At 42.5% G+C, this 20,068-nt stretch overlaps 1 protein-coding gene across 6 annotated transcripts in view; it reads right to left on the bottom strand.

The window, feature by feature from the left end:
- The window catches only part of pcbp4 (poly(rC) binding protein 4), a 186,907-nt gene extending 181,536 nt beyond the window's left edge, over positions 1-5,371 (bottom strand). For 4 of the 6 annotated variants that reach the window (XM_063473312.1, XM_063473313.1, XM_063473308.1 and 1 more), the window contains exon 1: positions 4,942-5,173. The gene's annotated coding sequence lies outside the window, so the exon portion shown is untranslated. Of the gene's footprint in view, positions 1-4,941; positions 5,174-5,284 lie in introns of those variants that run through there. The other 2 variants (XM_063473306.1, XM_063473307.1) reach the window with 2 other exon arrangements.
- Positions 5,372-20,068: the final 14,697 nt, after the last annotated feature.

Here is a 20,068-nt window from a genome sequence, read left to right as displayed (position 1 = left end):
AATCATTTAGTATTAATTTATCGATATTTATTTATTTCCTGTGCCCTTTCAATGAATTATTGTCGTTTCGTGATGATGCACATGAATAAATGTGCAGCATGTTCATAAATAGTTAAAATTCTGATAAAGAGTTCAGTATGTTTACAAGAAATCGTTGATTGATCACAAAGCACAGGGTGACATCACCACAGGCTACAGAGCGAGGAGCTGCAAAGATCTGACCCGGTCGCGCGTCCACAGCCGAGAGGCTCACAGGACCAAGGCTACGTCCACACGTACCCGGGTATTTTTGAAAACGGAGATTTTTCTATGCGTTTGCACCTTTCGTCCACACGTAAACGGCGTTTTCGGTCACTGAAAACGGAGATTTCTAAAAACGCCTGCCAGGGTGGAGATTTTCGAAAACTCCGTTTTTGCATTTACGTGTGGACGAGAAAAACGGAGAAAACGCAGTGTCAAAGATGTGCGCCATTTTTGACGTCAAACTGTGCGCCACGTTTTGTTTCGGTGAAATTAATTTCTACAATACTGTTACTGTTAATTGTCCTCTCTGCAGTGTTTAAATGTTTACATATACACACACAGTTACTGTCCCTCCACACATACGACTCGGTTCTGCTTCTATGCCCCATCTTTGTTTACTATTTCCCACCGAGGCTTCTAGACTTCTGATTGGCCAACATTTCTACACGGTTAGGAATATATCGCCACCTGTTGCTTTGGCATGTTCCTAGCAGCGTTTTCCTTTATTTTTGCGTTTACGTGTGGACGGGATTATTTTTTAAAACGAAAACGGAAAATCTCCGTTTTCAAAAATACCCGTGTACGTGTGGACGTAGCCCAAGTTTCAGGGCCAAAGATAATAAATAAATCATGGAGAATCATCGTTGTGTGGCTGATGATGGATCCTCATCTCTGGTTTTTTCATGCTGTATCAGCGTTTTTGAACATTTCACAGTTGCACAGCTTCCACCAACAACCAGCAGGTCTGCTTCATCTTTCCAGAGCTCAAAGTCCTCCCATTCTCTGGGCTCATGTTGGGATTATTTTGGTTAAATTAAAAAAAAAAAGTAAAAAAGAAAACCAACAACTTAAATAACAAATTAATGACAACATATTCACGAGTTCAGGCACAGAGAGCATGTAAGCTCAGCACAGAGTCACCACGCTGCCATCACGGTCATCAGTGAGCAGACATCCCGACACCGTTAGTTCCACAAAAACAAAACGTGCATCCGGGGATCTGCAGGAGAATGCCCCCGAGCTCGGCTTCACGGTTGATCCGCGGTCACGCCAGCAGCAGCCAATGGAAAACTGCATTTCCCGTTCAGGGTGGTGATGTCATCACCTGGAGCCTGACTGAGATCATTTAAAATCTCGATGCAAACGTCTCACATTTTTACTGCCTCATGTTAGAGTTTAGTTGAGTTTGTATGCATTTTAAAAAGGTCCAATCGTTCTTTGTAGATGAATAAATATTGTGGTGCATTAGTGATGCCTCATATTTAAATATTCAAATAAAGATTTTTATAAAAAGCCTCTCTTTGGTGTTACTTTAGAGAGTCGATGATGAAAACAATTTACGAACATTTAAATGGAATAATTTACTCTGCGTGGTTTTCTTACGTTTTTAATTTGAATCAAAAGATTTTTTGGTTTTTCTCCAAAGAAAAGAAAAGAAAAGATCTCAGACTTTTATTGAAATGAACGAGCGCTGATACGACACTTTTCTAGTGGGACTGACCACCCACAGTGCTGTGCATAAAATGAACTTTAACCAAAGGATTTTTGGACTAATAGAGACATTTGTATGTGTTTGTAGTATCTGTAAGACATGATTTTTAATGCATTCAGTTTAAGGCAAACAGTAAAGTTGTGCACGTATCATTTAAAACACAAACTCAATCACATGACGCGAGATTTCAAAGCCAGATTTCTGATAGCGCCGCCAGCTGCCGTCCTTCGTCACGTCCGATGCACTGCACTAGTTTGTCGGCGCATCAGAGCTGATCTGACAACTTTTTAAGCCGTATCTGGGCCATCTGTGAGTGTGCGATATCACGATCAGGCACGCCGGACTGAAAAGGCATCGCTCGACATCCTCGACTAATCCAGCAGAAAGCAGCAGTGAAGATAAAGCAGGCAGAAGACGGATGTTCTCACCGGAAACTGGCCTCGTATTCTGTAAATGTGAAGGCCAGCAGACTGACACGAGTTCACCGCGCTGCTGTCACATCGCACAATAAAGCGGCTTTTAAAGAGTTCAATAAAAGCTATTTGTAAAGACAAAAAATAGACAGTTAATTCTGCTGACAGCAAAGAAATGGCTGCAAACCGCTGCGAAGCACGCCTGGAGAAAAGCCCACAACAGCAGGCTGTCAGCTCTCAGCATCAGTCACAATATTCAACGTTTTATCCTGAAAAAATCCTTAATAATATTTAGATTCATGTAATAACTTTACTGGAGGGTCATCGCCCATGTTTGCTATATGTCTGTTATTGTAACAGCCTGATGGGTCAGAGGTGATGCAGGATTCATGAGATCAGTGTGCTAATTTGCATCAATTTCCAGAAAAGAAACCTGAAGTCGGATTTACATTTTGAAATTTTTTTCTTGGAGTCCAAAAGTCCCAAAAGTATTTTTATTATCCTATATGAGAAAATTAAGCCACAAAGTTTTTGGGAATGTTGGAGCTGCAGATGGGCCTCTGAACGCCCCACGAACAAACTCAAAACAAAACAAAAGAGAATCCAAATATGAGGAATACAGATGAGATGATTTGTGCAGGACTCGATTTCAACATTGAGTCTCTGCAGCTTGAAACTGTAACTGTGAGACTCGTCATTTTACTGGTTTCTGGAATATTTGAATGTGCAAATGATTAAATTGAATCCACACTAAGTGGCATAAACAGGGAAGTGTGTATTTTCATGAATGGTTATTTAAGTTTTTGCCTGTAATATCTCATTGCTTACGTCTTACTGCGTATTTTGACACAGTAACTTTGTTTCGATTTTGAACAATACAACATAAATACATCAGACAGTCACTCGAATTTCAGTGAAACAGCACGCAGCCTGCTTCTTATCGTTTCTACCTACAACTCACGGTCGTAGCTGAGAGAATCGAGAGGTGAGCCAAACATTTGGCTCCTAAAACATGTCAGCGCTGTGGATAAAACATTAGGAGGTCTCTCATAAAAAGTTAAACCGTCTACATTTTTTAGAAGTAGGATCTAAAGCCAAGCAAGCTGGTGTTCCTACAGAGGGCTTCCCAACCAATGAAACGTACCGCAGCACCTCAACAGTCTCATACGAGGCCCATTGAACAAAAACCAGCCCGTATGAAGGTGAAGGTCATCGTGTTTCCGGGCGCCTTTGAAAAAGCCTGATCGTTGCTAGGCTAGGCTAGCAGGTGCTTTCATTCTGTCTTTTAATCAAGTCTTTGAGAGCTAATCAGCACTCAGATGGTTAATGGGCCCAGTTTATCCTGCAGGGGTTTGTGAAGGTCGTGTACTGGGTTCAGTCACGAGAGCAGGAACAACAGTGTTTGTCTGCAAACACTGAGCGTCAAATTAATAAACTGTTGGTCAGTTTATGCCAAGCTTTCCTGCTTTGTTGTATTTACTTTTAATATTTCTGTGTAACTTAAACAGGCTTAAACTGTTTAAATCTGCTTGGACTGTTGGTTTGTTGATTCTGAATATTTATTCATGACTGAAGTCGTTTTCCAAAACATTTTCTTTTTTTAAAAAAGGGGGGAAAATGTTGCAGCTTCTCAAATGGTAACTTTTATTTATTTATTTTTTAACCATCTGGACTGTTTTGGGGAATCTGTTCCACAGTTTTAGAAATATAATGAATATTATTACTTTATACTTTGACTGTGACCTGCTTCTAAAGTGCTGACGGGAAAAACATGATCACTTCTCCCTCCTGTGAAGACGGGAGAGCAGACACTGCAAAAGGTGAATAATCACAGATCGAGCCCACAGATGCTGCCTCCTGTAGAGATGGATATTTGCATATTTCCCACTGAAATACATCCCGGATCACTCCGACTCTTTCTGCATGAGCTTACTTTCAGCTGAGGATTATAGCTCTCCAGTGAGGACACAACGAGATCAGACCATAGCAATTACTGAGCCACAGGCCCCCATAATGACACTAACACCCACACACTTCTGCACACACACGCACACACAGAAGCAGAAGGTAGAATGTGGTTTGAGCGTCTTGTCTCCAAACAAGGCTGCTGATGTAACAACTGAACATCTGTGAGCCTTGGAGCAGAAGCAGCCATATGCCACCCAAAATTCTGGAGGAGATGGTGGGGGTGTGGGTGTAAGTGCTGGTGTAAGTGTCTTCTATTAGAGGGGTCGATATGAGAGTGGGGTCAGAGGAGCCTCCGGGGGCCCACCTCAGATTACTCCGGTGAAGAGCGGCCAATCATTTCTGCTCAACTCAAATCACAGGCAAAAAATCCTGTATGAGCGCGATCCCGTCACCTCTGCAGGCGTGCACGGCGGCACGCGGACTGTCCAGCAGTGAGTCAAGTAAACACGGGGGGGGGGACAGGGGGTTTTTGGAGTCTCCTGCGGTGCGCGGATCCAGCGCTGATCGTTCCCAACAAACGGCTCGGATCCAAAGAGCCACCGAGCGCGCGCAAGCAGTCTCTCTCTCTCTCTCTCTCTCACACACACACACACACACACACACACACACACACACACACACACACACCGCTCAGTTCTGTGCAAGTTAAAGTCAAACAGCCCGAGCACAACACCAAAGCTCCCATCGGTAACCCACTTCACGCGGTCCGCGTCCACACGAGAGCCCGGCGCTGTTTGGCGTGCGCGTGGCTCAGCAGCACGGAAACATTTTAAAGAAACGCTCAAAGCTTAACAAGATGAGGAAGGAAGGAAAGATTTCTCTTACCGTGCAAACGAGGAGGAAACGAAGGAGAAATTATAAATCCTTAGTTTGTGCCCGCATTGTCGGACGGAGAAGGAGGAGACGAGGAGGAGGATGAGGAGCGGGCTGCTGCTGCTGCTGTGAGGGAATAATCCGAATGTCAGTGACAATAAACCGGAGAGCAGAGGAAGAGGAGGAGGGGGCGCTACCACGTCCAATTAGAAACAGTGGGATTGATTGTTGCAGGAAATCAGGCAGTTAGTGTTCAGAGCAGTTCCACCCAGTCAGGATGGAACCGAGTCACTGAAGACTAAACACTGCCCCCTTTTACATTTGATTCATAGAAATAAGGAGATGAGAAGCTAACCGTGAAGATGATCCCAGTGACCAAAGCAGGTCAGAGTTTTTATTCAGGCTTGCGCATGACGCACAGACTTCCTCCACTGTGCTGCTGAAGTCCACTCTGTGATGTGTGGAGCTGAGATTAGTGGGGCTGATTTCCATATTCAAAGCTGCTACACTCAGCATCTGCCTCCAGCTGCTGCCATCTAGAGTCGGTAAAAGGTCATTAAACCGAGAGGAGAGGCCCACTGCTAATGCGGTGGGCCTTAGCAGTGAATTTACAGGACATTTAATGGCAGTTACATTTACAATTAAAATACAGTCAATTACATTTACTGTGACCCTACTGTAAAGAAAATATACACAAACTCTAAAATAAATTTACAATAATTGCTTGCAACAGACTGTCGACCTGTCCCGGATGTAGCCTGCACCTCGACCTATGGTAGCGGGGATAGGCTCCCCCCCCCCACCAGCCCTCATAAGGATAAGCGAAAGAGAACGGACGGATGGATGCTGTAAAATCCAGTTATAGCAACTTTTTGTAAATGCCGTTAATAGTTTTGCTTTAATTACAGTGAAGTTACTGCAAACACTTTTTCCAACAAATGACTGGCATCCATGATGATCCATGGTGCCTCTGTGTTCTCCCTGTGCCTGCATGGGGTGCATGAATGCAGTTTTTTATGTCTAATTCATTACTGATTGTTATGGCTCCTGTACCTTTTATTTAGATGAGGGCTTCAAAATAACTGCCTGGAGATGTTTCAGTTATGCAGACAAATCGCAAGACGACTTTTTGACTTCTTTAAAGACCTGCAGACAGCACACATTTACACCAACTAGTAGAAGGAGCATTGTGCTAGATACTGTTATTAGTCAAAGGAGTGTGAGAGTGTGCATTACAAACCACATCTAAAATGTTCTCCTCTGCGTAACACACGTGATGGTCATGTGTGAAGGCTGTGGGTTTGGAGTTATGTGCAGATTAAGGTAAGTGCACCAGAACAGAATCAAGAAATGACCATAATATAAATCTGATGAGTTTTAAAATGTTTTTTGTTTCTAATCGTCCTTTGTCAAATCAACATCCGAGTGAATCCCTGACGAGCCCCCAAACTACAACAACAGAAAAGTGTTCCATGTGAAATATGAGTCAGTCAAAGTGGAATATTAAGCAAAAGAATATTTTTATTTAAAAACAAAAAAGATTAAAATGCTGATCAGACTAAATGTACAGGTGAAAGCAGCTGCTCACTGTCCCATCGGCCCGCTGGCACAGGACTGCTTTTCTTTCTTAGCTGCTGTAATGACAGTGCTAATTTCCTAAGTGGTGCGGTTCCTCCACTTATCTCTATTTGAGAAACGGGTGCAGCTCTTGACAGAGATGAACCGTGCACATAACCACAAGCTCTGCATGCAGTCACACACTAACTTCAGGGTCTGAAAGCAAATGAGAAACTTTATTAAAACCACCAGGAGATCAAACCAATTCCAAGTGGAAGGCCCCATCCAGCCAGCGAATTCAGACCCAGACACTTCATGCTGTGAGACAACAGGGCTAACCACTGGAACACAATGTCGCTAGTTTAATTTCTTAAATAATTTTATGAAGCATCTTTATGAAATAATGGGCCCATTAGAGTCAGAGATGGGGATAAACTGGAGGATGTTCACTGGCATCACAAATGATTGGAGGCTGACCCTGATGAAGGCCACAAGCCGAAACGCGTTGGTCAATTATTAAAGTTGTTCTTCTTTCCTCAAGTGTTGCTGGAGTTCCTGCTTTTTTAATGCTTTCAGAAAGCTGAAATGGCAGCTCGTGGTAACGCGTCATTTACATACATCTGTGTACCTGATAGGTTATTACTGTATGTCTGAATTACAGAGCAGCTCTAAGAGGAAGAATAAACAGCTTGAGCTCCACAGAGCATCTGATGGAGGTCACAGATACAGGAACCCACCCACCAACCCACTTAGTCCTGTGACAACAAACCATAAAATCTTCAAACAGGGCCGAGAGAGATGAGCGTCCACCTCCTGAACCCATAACTGATGTTGGAAATTGTCTTCTTCAAGGACTTCTCACCAGAATGACTGCATGTCATCAAAGTCTGCACAATCCAACGATACATTCGAGCCCGCAGCTGAACGGGGAATCAATCCTTCGTCTCTGAGTTTTATTACCCTGTCATCATCTGTCCTTGACCCCCCCTCCGCCATCTGACCTTATTTCATATTTTCTGAGATCGTCTATCATTCAGCTCCTGTCAGTCACAACTGAGCCTCACAGTAACCACAGTAACCAAACCCTTGGTGTCAGTGTTTGGAATGAGCGGTGATAGCACTCATTTATGTAACTCTTCATAACAACACAACAAGTCTTTTATATTTTGATATAAAAGAATTCTTTTATATTTTAACACGATCGGGTAACGTTTCATCAGCAGCTTTTGTTTTCTGAACTGATGGATCTCTCCAACTCTTATCCAGCTATATCTTTCTAAGTTTGCACTCTACTAGAGCAGCTTTGCATTATTCATATTGGGAAATAATCCTTTAATATCTTATCCAAGCCATGCTGTAGCCCTCAGTTCATCTTCTGTCTGAAAATAGCTATTTTGGCTCCTCCCCTTTTGAGGCTTCTGTGCCTGAGATGACCGTGGTGAGGCTATCCCCTCTCTATGACATTATATAAAGCCAAGAACAGGCTGAAACCTGAGCGGAGGATACGTACGGATGAGACAGGAAATGAGGAATAAGTCCTGTTTATCACACAAATACAGGAACACTCAGCAAAGCATGAGTGAACTTAAGAGCACACACAGAGTTAGTGCGCACACACAGAAGCTTCACTCACCCATCAGAGAGTGTGAAGAGCAGCCGTCCCTGCTTCCACCCAGTCAGCACACAGGCTCTGACTGAGTGTGTGCAGCTAGTGTTGAAGCGGCTATATCAGGAGCCCGAGTGTGTGTGTGTGTGTGTGTGTGTGTGTGTGTGTGTGTGTGTGTGAGGAGCAGTGACAAAGGGAACAAGCCTCATATAGGTGAGGCATAAGTGGCTCAACAGGTGTAACACACACACACACACACACACACACACACACACGCACACACACACGCACACACACACACACACACACACACACACGGGCATGTTCCTAATATAACCATGCTGATAACAGGTGGAAGGGGCCACACTGGTGAAACATGAACATTTGAGTTGATTTTTTTGCGCAGAAATAATTCTGATCTTTTGATCTGCAGCTCACATATGAAGAGCAAAACACAGAAACAAAGGTGGGTGTACTCCACCTCTCCACCCGTGGCCTCAGGTGGGCTCCAGCCACGTTTTCTTGCTGAACTAAATCATAATGAAGCTAACCACAATAAAAAATAATTTTGTTGGTTTTTCAAAGATCATTTAGATTTATTTTACAGGCAGCTGTTCTAATGCAGGGCCAAGTGTATTTACACAAGCTCGACTCCCAAAAAACTGCCAAACACAGGTGGTTAAAAAAAAGCTGTTTGGAAAGGAAAGACTGCCCTCTACAGGGAGAAGCTGGCACTGCAGCGTGAAAACCTCTCTGGGCTGTTCAGCTCACTGCTTTGACTCCATGCAAGGGTCTCCCACACCTGTTTGCATGGATGCACACACTCTGAGCTCCCTGCAGCTTCAACTACAAATGTTTTTATTCTGACTAAAAGGAGACGTATTTCCATTCACCAGCTTATAAAAAAGCCCCACACTTTTACACATCCCATATTTTCTTCTAAATCTTAAATTTGATATCAGATTTCATATAAGAAATCAGGCCAATGAAGAATGACCTCATGTCCAGAAGTGTTGGATTGACCTCGGGATTGGCAAACCCGAGGTCTTTCCTCGGATGCAGTTTCTTGGTGGATTCCCGTCCTCTCACACCCGGGGGAAATCATGCCGTTTGACATGCAGGGTTATATTGGTACCACGGTCCATCGCCACACCGTTTCCATCTCCACGGTGACAATCAGGCCGCTTAAACATTGTAGTCGAGACTACACTCGTTAACTCATACACTTTGTGTTCCTCAGTTTGTCACTGGAACACCTGAGTGGAGTCTTTCTATTTGAAAGAACACTGACCTTCTCTTAGTGGTCCACCTCTGGAAGTCATCAACCAGCCACAGCAGCTATGGTCTCTGCTTGCTTCTCCTCGCTCTGCTTGCCGCTCTCCACCTGCCTGCATCCTGGACCTCGCCTGCCAGCCTAACAGCCCTTCCTCTCCTTGTTTCTCTGCAAGTAAAAGTAAGAATCTGATCTTTAAAATCTGTGATCATTATCCTCTCCTGTTTGAAAACGTGGCTAACTTCCACTGTCTTCTCCAGGCTAAGGCTCCCTCTTCCCAGTATCTCATTTACCCAAAACATGCCACACTATCCATAAAACCTGCACACACTCACAACAGGCTTCTGGATCAGTCTGCAGGACCCTGATCACAGCTTTTATTTTAGAGACACTTTATATTATCCATTCAGTTTCATGAACATGACAAACGTCCTCTGTCTTAAAAAGATGAAACAGCAGCTTCTGTGTGACAGCTGATGGGAATATCTGCCTAATTCAATCAGGGACGTCTCCTCTGGCAGGCTGCTGATCATGGATTCACCAGGATAAAAAGGTCCTCAAAAGGCTGACAGCAAAATGAGCTCAGACCTCCTGTTTTTAATTTTGGAGTGCTTATTTTTCTTTTTTAATAATTATTTGTAAGTTGACAATGATTTTCTTTGAAATCAATGCAGACTACATGAGAGGCTGTCAGCAGAATACTCTTGTTTGTTTTGAACTGTTCTATTGAGGGTGATTTTGGCGTTTTCTTTCATGTGAATAAAAAGATTTGCACAATAAACTGATGTTGAAAATGTGCAAATACATTGAGTCTGAAGCTCAAATGTTTTGGACGGATTCAGTAGGTTAAAGGTCTGTGAAGGTTCTCAGTCAGGTCATCGTAGTCTAAGGAGCTTGGAAAGAAAAACGTCTGGACTTCTGTAAGTTGCTTGAAGACGTTTCACCTCTCATCCGAGAAGCTTCTTCAGTTCTAAGGTCAAATGGTGGAGAGTCCCAGATTTAAACCCAGTGGGAGTGTTTCACCGAGAAGGACAATGGACCCCCTAATGATCCTCTACCTAATCACATGAGCCAAGGTGTGAAAACGGGTGTGGGTCACAATCAGGGTTTCGGGTGAGCTCATTGTGAAACCTGGCCCCACCCTATCATGTGATTTCCTGAGGTCAGATGGCCCAGAATGTGAGTGGGCGTTAAGGCGTCTGGGAAGGATCTCAAACCTGGATTATAGATGGCAGACAGTTGGTGTGTTAAGCCCCGCCCTCTGTTCAAAGATGGTCACTCACAGTGGACATAGATGGCTTCTTTCACTCCTCTTTCAAACCATCTGTCCTCTCTGTCCAAAATGTGTACATTGGCATCCTCGAAAGAGTGACCTTTGACCTTTAGATGCAGATGGATCGCCACAACTTGTCCCGTGGAGGTGGCTCTTCTATGTTGTGTGGCTCCGATGTAGAGGTCTGGGCGTTCCTCGCTGCACTGTACAGCATACACCACATAGTTGAGTCTGTGTTTTGGAGTTTTGTCTTTGGGATGAACCAGAGTGTGTCTGAGTGTGTTGCTGGGTCTGAAGTAAACTGGGATGTTGTGCTTGGAGAAAACTCACCTCGGTTTTTCTGATACACCGGCTACACAGGGGATGACAATGTTGTTGCGTCTGTCTTTCTGATCCTCCCTCGCTGGTGTCTGATCTTCTTTTCTGTGCATCTTTGCTGACTTGATGAAAGCCCCCAAGTTACTTCCACAGAGCTTAAATCTGGGACTCTGGGACTCATTTGACCCTAGAACTGAAGAAGCTTCTTGGATGAAACTTAAAGAAGTCCAGACGCTTTTCTTTCCAAGCTGCTTAGACTAGGTTAAAGGTCCAATTTAACAAAAATAAAGAAAAAACAAACAAACAAACAAACAAACAAAAGAAGAACACGTGACTTTGTGTTTCTGGTGGAGTTAAACCTGCTGAGATGTCCATAAACCGCCAGTAGAGGGCGCTCTTTCACCACAAAAAACGAACAGCTGTCTGTTTTCAGCAGGCACAGAGAGGAGGGGAGGCTGGGGTGAGGCGGGGGGGTAAATAATCCAGGCCACACCTAAAACAGATGTGATCAGCGTGTGACGTGAGCGACTGTGTCTTCACAGAAGAAACTCTGGTTTGATCATGTTTGATGTTTCTGTGTATCAGCAGACTTTTCTGTCATGCAACATAAATATAGTTTTACATTTTTACTGTATCGCACTTACAGTACAAGTATTAATTCACAACAAAGAAATTAAAATACAGACTCCAACGGCCTGATCAGAGCACAGCTTACAGATGCACCTTTGTCAGGTTTTCTTCCTGTTTTAAAGCTCAGGGAGATTTTTATTTGGAAAGTTTGACCTTTTTTATTTCACAAATAAAAAAGAAGAAATAAGTAAATAAAGCTTCATGCTGTCGTATCAAAATCTGATTAAAAGAATAAAAAAATCAAACTCACTCTTTACATACTTTGATGCCATTTCTTTTTTGTTCTTTCATATCTCTGCTGTGTGATTCTCTTTCTCTGATGACTTCCTGTTTCCACCTCAGGGCGACTGTTTTATTGTTTTGAGTTTCTTGTTTGTTTGTTTGTTTTTTAAAGTTGAGATGAAATGAAATTAAAACAAAGTCTCTTGTGTAGAAATATAACATTCAGTCATTTGCAGTAAAGACTACACAGGATCCCTGCAGCAGGCATGAAGAAAAACAGAAGCCTGACGCAGTAATGCTGCTGTGCGGTCAGTAGTTTGTGTTCCTGATCATGTTTGCAGACGTCTTGTTTTAACATTTCTAAACTGTCCCCATAGTCAGGGGCCACTGAGGGTCGCTCCACAAGCCCCAGGGTGACTTTCTTGAAGTAGTTCATGGTGGATTTTTAAGTCTGCTTCAGATCTTTGGCCTGTTGCTGAGAGGACTTTCTTTTTTTTAATGGGGTGGCACTGGAGGGAACCAAGAACCAGTCTGTTTCCTTCCAACACCAGTTTCCTGGATGACCGCGGGACATTCGCACTGACAGTTTGCTGATATTTAAAGGGACTCATTGATGATGATCCAGAGGCCGCTGAGCTGTGTTCCTCCAGGCTTTGGTGACTGTAACCAAAGAGACCAGTTTAAAACAGAACTGCTCTCCAAAAGTATTGTGACAAATCCAGATGTTGGCGCACTTTGTTACCTTCTCAGCATCGGTTTCTGATGTGAGGGGCAGTATGCTGCCTAATGGGGGAGAATAAAAACCGAGGCCTGATGAGTCGGTGGTTTTACAAACCACAGATGTTTTTATTTTGAGGCACTGTGTTGGTTAAGTTCAGGAAAAGATCACAGTTTGGAAAGAAAAGATAACATTTTAAGAATTTTGAGTCCTGCTTAGAAGAGTTTTTCCCAGGACTGCACAGAATCCTGAGAAAACTCATGTACAACCTTATTACCTTCTTTGGAGCAGCCAGATTCAGCTGTCCAAGATGTGGTGGAAGACTGAGGACACAAATAAAGTCAAGTTGAGTGGCAGCCCAAAAACAGGCAACAAGGTTCATAAGGCATAAACAACAGGGACAGCCAGTAGGACAACACGTCAAAGGATGATGGGGAGACGATGACAATAAATGCACGTGGTAATGAGGGAAGAGGAAACAGGAGCACAGCTGAAACTAATCACTGAAAGTCGAACGAAGGGAAGTAAACTAGATACTAGGGGTGGGCGATATAAACGATATACGATAGAAACGATATAGATTTGGCCAACGATAGAGATTTTGACTATATCGCGATATCGCATGTTGATGATGTCATCAAGCTGCGCCTGTTTTGGTAGAAAGTATCACAGTGGCTACAAGCATTATCATCAGTAAATTATGTTCTCCTGACTGAAGTTTGGCCCGTGTATAGCATCCTGCTATGCGATTGCATTTGTCCCTGACCACCAGAATCCCTCACGTTAACTTTTATCGAGTGGAAAAAAAGTTGCCGTTTATCCACCAGCTTCACTGTGCTAATGTTATGCTAACATAGCTGTGTCGCTAGCAATCACGTAGCACAACATTATATACCAGGTAGTCCAACTTCGGTAACCCTGCAAACGCCACTGCTGTTTAGTTTTCTGTCTTCATTTATGTTGGAAGTGGTAGCAGAGCTGTACGTTTTAATTAGTTTCAAAAATCTCTGTCAGAACATGGTATGAAATGTTTAGGTGTAAACTAGCGAGCTAACTTCCTGTTAACTTCTAACTCCGTTGAATTTAATAAATTCTGTTTTCATGGATGCCTGGATGTTAAACTTAATTGTTACACCCGATAAAGCAGCAACGCTGATGATTGAATTCAAGATGAAAGAATTTAGACTGTTTTTAACTCTCAGTGTTCGTTTGACTTTGGGACCTGAAGGGGACGGAGTTTTGGACCCAGATTACTCCTCACTACGGCATCCGTAATGCTCTGACAATCCATCAAGCAGTCCATCAGCAGGCTTACCAAAGTTGTACTAAAACATTTTTTAACAGATTTCTACACGCCAAAATCGGTTCAAGGTCAGTGAGCACAACCAGAATTCATACATAAGGCACACTCTCGATTTTTGAGAAAATTAAAGGATTTTAAGTGTGCCTTATAGTTTGGAAAATACGTTATACAGAAGAAAAGAATATATCGTGATATATATCGTTATCGTACATGCTTCAAATTATATTGCGATATGAATTTTAGGCCATATCGCCCAGCCCTACTAGATACCAAACACGCTAGACACAGGTTACCAAAAATAAAACAGGAAAGAACCAAACAAAGGGAACGTGGCGGGTGTGGTTGGAGCCCAGCTGCAGAGACAGGGTGGTGCAGTGGGTTAAGGGGGCAGTGCCAGGGCGAGGTCGGCCCACACAGCTGGAGGTCATCATTGGATCAGGCCTCCTCTTTTTTAGCAGCACACTGGGCCCAGAGAGGGGTGTGTGTGTGTGTGTGTGTGTGTGTACATGTTTAGACATCTTTGTGAGGACACAAAATTGGCATGCTACTATACTTGTGGGGACCAACAGTCAATTATGGGGACAAAATCCTGGTCCCCACAAGTTTGATGCATTTTTGAGGCTCAGGATTAAAGATGGGGTATGGGTAGGTTTAGGCATTCATTTTTGATGGTTAGGGTAAGGGGCTAGGACAAGTTTTATGCCAATTAGATGTCCTCACTAAGATACAAAAACATGTGTAGGTGTGCGAAACTGAATTTTTAGGTTAGATGTGAAAATTTATGACGATAAAATCACACATTTGTGAACTCCATGGTAAAAAAAACCCCCATTTTATTTTAAAATCTGACTTTAGAAGATGGAAAACAAATCTCACATTCAAACTTTCAGGATCAATAACTCATAAAAAGTTGTTTTCAGAACACCAGCAACACCTCATCCCAACCACGTTATCTGATTTCAGACTGATTTTGGATAAAAAGTTTAATTTGCTGAGCTTTTCACTACAGATATAATTTTGCAGGTCACAGTGACACAGTGACATAAACAGTGCTTCAGCAGACAGTTGGGCGTCCGGCTCTTTCCTGCCTCGCTCCGCTCAGCATGGACCGTTTCACTGTGTGGAATTTTACTCTAAAAGTCAGTTTTCTGTTGGAGAATGGAAATCCAAGAACAGCATCCTGTTAGCGTTTGGTTCAATCTCCCAAAACCGAGATTAATCTATAAAAGGCAAAGTCACAAAAGTCGGTGTTAAGACTCAAAAAATCAAGCTATTGATTTGTCTGCAGATAAAACAAAGGAAATGTAGGGGCCTCGGAGGAACACATCACCTTCAGACAAAAACAAATAAGAAAAATGTCAAGATGTCAACAGGATGTGAGGGATGAATACAAACTCGAAGCGACAGCAGAACACGACAAAGTGAAAAGCAATAGAACAAAAACACGTCTCTGAGAAAACCCGAGAAGCCTCTTTAATGGAGCTGACGATTCGATGTCAATAATGATGAGGTCCAAACACTTCAAAGTGCAGCTCCCCTTTGTCTGAATGAAGCAGGCTCTGGATGTGTTTCCTAACTTTATCACTCAGCTCCCAGAGCGGTCACACTGCAGGGATTTAAACTATTTACCCACAAATTACAAGAGCCAGGTGAGTCAAATCCCTCCGTGAACCACCTCCCTGTCAGTCAGCCGAGCACAGCTGAAAGCAGAGAGTGATGTAAAGCAGCGGGAATTAAGTCTGCTCCAATGTATTCATCAGTTTTTATTCTTTCCTTCGTCTGTTTCTAGAGTCCACTTTTGCATTACTTCAGCCGGTGAGGCGACTGTCGATCATGCTTGAAAGAAAAGCACTCGCCAGCTCGAGGGGGAAATGAGGCTTAGTGGGAGCGGTGGCCCTCGCTAGAATGAATGACACTCTTTAAGTATGCACATCCACTATGAGGTGCTTGGCTGAGAGCAACAAATGAATAAAAATAGAGATCCCACGCTCTGTGAGACTTACAGATGTAGGACAGTAAAATCCCACTCTTTACACGCCGTGCTCAGCTTTGCTTTCTGCTGCATCAGCGACGACAGGAAGCAATTAAGAGGCGCTGCTCTCAGCACACACTTATCGAAATAAGCCAGTAAATAATTTATGGTATTTGTTGGTGTTTTGTGTGTTTGCTTTGACGTGCATGGCATTAGTGGTCGTTTTTAACAAGTCAAATGCTGCAAAAAATCCAGATGAGTCTATGAGTGAATGTGAAAAATGTCCAATTTGAATCTTTATTTAAGCAGGTGAGTTAGTCACCATTATTTAGCCGAAGAAGAGTGAGGATAGTTTATTAGAAGTCTACCAATAAATCAGTCAGTGCCCAGAATAAGGCAACTTTCAGCTGACTCGTGGACGGCCGGTCTGCCTTTGATCGACCAGATTCTGAGTCATTCAAATCCGCCTGTGCTGCAGCTTGATCACAGACTGTAAATAAAAGATGGATATAGCCACAGTGACATCACCAACTAGTTTCTGGACTCAGCATTTTAAGGCCTTGACATTTCTGCTTTGGATGTATCGATGTTGGTGCTTTTTAGAACCAGGAGTGACCAGTTTGGAAGAGAGGGCCGACTGCTAAGACATTAGCTAATGCTAGCTGTATTAGCACACTGCTTAGATAGATAGGGCATATGTACAAATAAAATCCTAGAACTTTACTCAGTAAAACTGGAGCACAGACTCATTGGGCCGTCTGCTTGTACAGCAGCCATATTATTGGTCAGTTAATGTCATTAAAAAGGCTCAAACAGCACAAACACGGTCCAAAGGTCCAGTTCAGTAAAGTGTAGCAGGCAGCTAGCAACTGTGACCGCCTGAGCACACCTGCCAATAAATGCAGACACACCCCTAATAATGCATTTTCATTTAAATGAAAGACATTTTGGAAGAAGATGTAAACATGTTTATTTATGCTGTAAAGTTAACAAGAGACTCACTGCTGGAGCCTCAGCTGGTCGTCAGAGAAACTGCAGATTTTGGCTTTTTAGAATTCACCTTTTGAAACTTCATTAAGGCTTAAAGTTTGCATTACTACTGGCATGGTCACTATGAGAGTGGACCTCTGGGCCGTGTTTGTGCTGTTGGAGGCTTTTGGAACATTTTGAATGAATTTATCTGACCAATAATACGACTGCTGTGAGGTTACGGTGCTCACAGACCTACGAACAGAGAAATTTGAGGATGATCTCAGGACTCATCAGTAACTCCAACTCACAGCATGTTTTGTAATAGAATAAAAAACAGAAAAGTGACCACTTAGCATCTGATAAGCAATGTTTAAGCGACCTGGAAAATAAAACATGTGTTGAAAATCTGAAACGATCAAGTGAAGCAAAAGCAAAAATGAGTAATAATAATAGAAACAATCTCATAGCTTCATTTGTTTCACCTGTAACGTTACAAACATGAAATGTCTCCATGAAGTTAGCATCAAAGACTAAAGTGATATTATTTAAATGTGTAATTGATTAAAGTATTTTATAGGTGATTTACGATTATCCTTCATCCACATAATTCAGCAAAATGTGGCCGCTCAAAAAGATGAATTCCCCCTCATACCCCGTTAACTCCTTATTTCCCCTTCAAAGATGAGAAGCTGATAAAAAGAGCTGCTTTCATGCTTTCTCATCGTGTTTACTTCCTACTAATCCCGTCAGCTCTGTGAGCTGCACAGAGCAACACATGACACAGATTAACTCTTTCAGGATGTGTGCTGACTTAAAGGCCACAAATGGAAAGATTTACTCACTGGAGGCGAAACTCTTCCCGCTTCCCGTTGGCAGAAGGTGTCAGCGCCGGATAATCACTGTTTCTGGATGTATGAGATCAGAACTCTAGCAATGTGAAAGTTTTTCACTGCATTTAAAACAAGCCATGTAAATGTTTCTGATGGTTAGGGTGCAGCTCCTACAGGAAGTCTTCACATCCACATCCATTCCTCGGAGTGCCTCGACAATCCCTGTCCTGCCTGCAAACATCCAATAACCTGAACCTCTAAATGAATTTCATGCAGTGTCCAGTGTGTTAAATGTGACAGTTGCATGGCTGCAGACTGTCATCTCAGCATCACACGCTGCTTTTTAACAGAATTATGATAAACACTGAGTGACACGTGTCATAATTTAAGAGGAATAAGCCTCTGAGCATGCATCAGGACATGACAGGTGTTTTTTAGGTTCAGGCTCATATTGACTCTTTCATATGGAAAATCTTATAACAGAAGAATTCAAAGACTAGAATAAATGTGAGACTAACCCTAAATAATTCACTGGTGACTTGGTTCATGTTTTAAGTTAAGAGAGGAAAAGTGTAATCCTAATAAAATGACTTCAAATGTGTTGTGTTACTGTTCTGCACGTCCTTGTTGTGTATTGGCATCATGCACTCTGATCATTTTTGCAAAGACTTTCTTTAAATGTTGGTGGTCACTCATTCACAGTCAGCCTCTGTTCTCGGCATCGTTTTGAGATCTTCCTCTAAGAAAACCCACTTACTCCCGTTTAGAAAGACCCGGCGATGTCAGCGGTACAACAACAAGTGGGGAGGCCGTTCTTTAGTCAGGACGACAGAGTTCAACCCCCCCGGGATTCAAAACGTCCTCGAGGAGCTGACTCCCGTTCCTGAAGCTGGTCTCACATCTGCAGCAGTCCCTGTTCTCTGACCAGCGGAGGGGGGAAATTCCTGCGGCCGATCAATACGAAATCACGAAACTCAGAGAGCGTGCAGAGCGAGGAAAGTGAGTCACCCTGAGAGCAGCTGAGAGCTGGTTGTTAGAAACATCTCGGTGTCTGAGGGCCCGGCCTTCCTTGCAGCGTACCACACTCGCTTTGGTATTTATGCTTCTGTTTATAATGTCGCAATAAATTTGACTTGAAATTACAAAATTTAATGTGAAAATCCAACATCTGCAGCTCGATCCTGCAGCATGCATCTGTCGCGTCAGCTCCGCTCTCCTCTGAACCCCTCAGGCCGTCTGCTGGAAATGATGGGGATTTATAATGGATTTGTTCTAATAAATTGTTATAATGACTTCTCCTGTTACATTTTAATGCTCCTGTGAACTGCTCTCAACATATTTTCAGGTGCTTCACAAAGATATATTATTGAGAGAGAGTCCTACACTAAATCTCATTACCATTAAAGTTATTATTCCTGTCTGCTCAGGACCAGCTTCACTTTCTTCTCATTTGATTTTCTTGCAGCTTTGTTCCAAATTGACTCTCATTGGAAATCAACTGAAAGACTTACAAATGTGATGCAATACAGCTTATTGATTTAAAAAATATCTCCAAGGAAAACACAAAGAGGTTTCTTCTAAATTCAGATTTTGCAGTTTTCACGAGATATCATGAAATCTGCAAAATCTCCCAGAGCTGCATGAAACATTCGTTTCACAATACAGGTTAGAAAATAGTGAGATGCCTGCGACTCACCTGCTCTTTACTTTACCTGAGTCAGTGTCAATGACTCTGAGAGCAGGGCAGCTTTATCACAGCTGTAACGATGGAGTAAAACAGTGGAAAAAAGAAGGTGAATATATAGAAATAGTAAGGTATGATCACTTAATTACAAAAGTAATATTCAAGTACGTTTGTGTATCAACTTAATATTTTATGTAACTGACTAATAACAAACTAGAAGCTGGACTAATAATGTGGACACAAACATAGAAACAAGCCAGTCAGTAACAGTGCAGAACACTGGTGACAATAGGATGACTCATTAGCAGTCAAATGGTAACACTTTAGTGGTAATAACTTCATAGTAATCATGTGATATTAGTCAATTAAGCTACTATTACCTTATTATAAAGCTGAAAATAATCCTATCAGCAGTCTGCTTTGTAAAGTTTAATGTCAAGTTGAATCGTTTTTATTTATTCTATGTTAATAACATGAGTTGTACGTATTATTGTAGGGTCTACAGTATAAAGCACCTTGAGGTGACTGTTGTTGTGATTTGGTGCTGTAGAAATTGAAATAAATTGAAATGAGTTATTAACACACACATTTTTACTTACATATTATTAAACTAAGTGGTAATAACTTGTTTTGATGTTATTCATCCTTGTTACCACCGTATTACGGCACTATTACCAGCTTATTACAGAACTGGATATAGAGAAGGTTCACCTTCAAAATAAAAGCTGCACCTCAGTCTTACAACAGTCTCCATTTCCTGTTTGTGTCACACTCTTCACAG

The sequence above is a fragment of the Pelmatolapia mariae genome, linkage group LG5, assembly GCF_036321145.2.
Source record: "Pelmatolapia mariae isolate MD_Pm_ZW linkage group LG5, Pm_UMD_F_2, whole genome shotgun sequence".
In the NCBI taxonomy this organism is placed as follows: Eukaryota; Metazoa; Chordata; class Actinopteri; order Cichliformes; family Cichlidae; genus Pelmatolapia; species Pelmatolapia mariae.
Note: the sequence above shows the minus strand (reverse complement) of the source record. Positions and strands in the feature narration are given on the sequence as shown.